Below are 3171 nucleotides of genomic sequence, written 5' to 3'. Positions count from 1 at the left end.
AATTTGAAGCAAACCAATCCAAAGGCCGAACGACACAAGCTAAAAACAAATCAAAGGAATTTTAAATGTTGCCTTTTAATAGCTGTAGCCGAAAAAGTACTCACACTCATGTTGGCTTAAACAAAAATGGTTAGTTGGGTTGTAAACATTGAAAATAGTTTAGAGGAGTGTGTAAGTAAGTAGCTGTTAGCAGTAACTCTTTTTTTTACCAGTTAAAAATTATTTGAAGCACATAATTTTAGTTTTTCAAAGATTAATAGTTTTAATGCCTTGACCATTAGATGTCTTAAACCACAACTTGTTTATGCCTTACACAACTTTAACATTTTCCTTTTAGCTAAAATTAAGATTGCCACAAGGGTGGGTATGTTAATCTGTGTAAAATTTGTGTATGTTTTCTGTTTATAATTTTAGTAATTTATTTAATAATAGTAATTTGATTTAAAAACATTTTTTTTCATCTCTGCGTTTAATACTATTATTTGTGGTAAAGAAATTAATTTATTTGTAAAAAAAATATATATTGCAACAAGATATTTTGTTAACAAGTCTTTTTGATTATTTGAGGGCTGCTTTTACAGTTCTTTATAGTACTTTGCTAAAACAGAAATTGTTTCAATAAAATGTTTAAGAAGTTTGGTGATTTTTTTCTTCCAAATTACAAAACAGCAAATTTTTTCTTAAAGTAAGTACTTTGCTTACTTTGTAAAGGCAAAAAAAAAAAAAAAATAACAAAAACTTTTATTATTTAAAATCCCGTTAAAAGGAACTATTTCTGTTTATTTATTTTTTATTTTTTCGGGAATAAGAAAACAGCAGCAAATAAACATCAAATAAACCTTAAAACTAACTTTACACAAAAAATTTATAGACAAAAAGTGATATAGACTCCCTTCTGTAAATTAACCCATTAAGGGTTTAAACTTAATTTCAAAAGAAAACGGGGTTTACAGTTTTCTAGATAAATTGACCACAAAAGTTACTTCTTTATTTATTGTAACAAAAATAAAATATTTTATAATCCAAACTTCTCAAACGTTATCTAGAAACAACATATTTTTCAACAAAAATTCAAATTAACCAAAACTATCAAATAAATAATAATCAACATTTTATTAAAAACTTTTTTTCCTTTAAAAAATCTTAAGTTCTTGACAGAATTGGTTTCTTGTATAATACTTTAGAGCAAATGAATTTATTTTCTTTTGTAAATTTTATGTTGTTTTTTATGTCCTAAAGGATTAAGGAAATTGATAAAAGTATATGAATTTCACAGGAATCATTCGCTTTTCTTCATTTTCATTTATATAAAATTCAACTCAAAGCAATAATACTTCAATGAAAAGCAAATAGTTGATTTTCTTACTTTTTTTTAACACAAACAACCTGCTTTCACGCACTAAGTCTTTTACGGTAGTTCTGGAAAATAGATATAGGCTATAGTGTTCTAGCTCAGTTCTAGCTCAGTTCTAGTTTAGTTCTAGTTCAGTTCTAGTTCAGTTCTAGTTCAGTTCTAGTTCAGTTCTAGTTCAGTTCTAGTTCAGTTCTAGTTCAGTTCTAGTTCAGTTCTAGTTCAGTTCTAGTTCAGTTCTAGTTCAGTTCTAGTTCAGTTCTAGTTCAGTTCTAGTTCAGTTCTAGTTCAGTTCTAGTTCAGTTCTAGTTCAGTTCTAGTTCAGTTCTAGTTCAGTTCTAGTTCAGTTCTAGTTCAGTTCTAGTTCAGTTCTAGTTCAGTTCTAGTTCAGTTCTAGTTCAATTCTAGTTCAGTTCTAGATCAGTTCTAGATAAGTTCTAGTCCAGTTCTAGTTCAGTTCTGATTCAGTTCTAGTTCAGTTCTAGTTCAACTCTAGATCCTAACCTTTAGAACTGCTGGATTTGTTTTTACCCTATCATCCTTACATATGGTCCACAGTGACTTGCAACATAAAAGCGGGGAGAAATCTTTGAACATTTTCAACTGTTTCTGTTATTGAGACTTCTTTTTAAAGTAAAACGAAATGAAAAATAAAATTTAAAAGAAAAATTAAGAAAGAAGTTGCTTTCGTTTTATTTTAACTTAAACAACGTTTGTTATCAATGTGAGTAACAAGATGTTTATAATGTCATCGTCATTTCAATTTTTCGCTTATTTTTACTGAGAAATATTCTCCGGAAAAAAACAAAGTTGACTGACTGTCTCTTTGACAGACTGACTAAATGAATTGAAATTGTCAATATTTGTTTGTGTGTTAGTATGTTTAACTGTGGAGGAGTAATGTGTGTGTTAAATCTGAAAATTGAATTGCATTTTAAGGAAATTGATATTTGTAAGACACAAGTAGTTTTTTCTTTATTATTTTATTCCTTGGCAACTAATACTAAAGGGATATGTAGGTATATGTATCCATATAAATCCCAGTATTTGTTTGATTGTCTGTCTTTATTTGTGTGTGTGTGTGTATTTGCCTGTTTGTTGAAATGTTTATTTATTCATCTACTCTACTATATTCTACTTCTACTCCTACTCCATCCAATTCAACTACATACACTTACTATTGTAAAAATTTTCTCTTTTGATAAATAAGTTTAAGTTTAAATGCAAACATTAAGAATGATTTAAACTAAAACTTTGTGTCTTTTTTGTTCAGATGTTGATATTGCTGTTGCTGCTACTTTTTCCACAAACTGTCGTCATGCATACTATTGTAGGAATAGTTTTTTTTTGTTGCTGCAGTAATAGAGTCTACTAAGTATTTATTGCAAATTTAAAATAAAATTGTTGTACATAAGTGTTTGATTGTATCTTAAGATGTTTACATTGTATAAAATAAATAGATACTTGAATGTCTTTGTTAGTTTAGAAAAATAGGTAGGTAGTGTTCACTTTTCTTTCAATCTCACTCTTTTTATATTTAAATTATATTATTGAGTTTGTTTAATGATATTGGATGTGTATTAGTAAATTGGAAATTATGGTTTTAAAGAGATTCTAATAAATTGCAAGATTAGCATAAAGTTAAGTTTGTTATGGTAGTTTTAATATAAAAAATTTCGAAGACAAAAGTGCTCCAATGGTTAGTTAGAACAGAACTTGAACTGAACTAGAACTGAACTAGAACTGAAATAGAACTGAACTAGAACTGAACTAGAACTGAACTAGAACTGAACTAGAACTGAACTAGAACTGAACTAGAA

This window comes from Lucilia cuprina, chromosome 6 (genome assembly GCF_022045245.1).
Source record: "Lucilia cuprina isolate Lc7/37 chromosome 6, ASM2204524v1, whole genome shotgun sequence".
In the NCBI taxonomy this organism is placed as follows: Eukaryota; Metazoa; Arthropoda; class Insecta; order Diptera; family Calliphoridae; genus Lucilia; species Lucilia cuprina.
Note: the sequence above shows the minus strand (reverse complement) of the source record.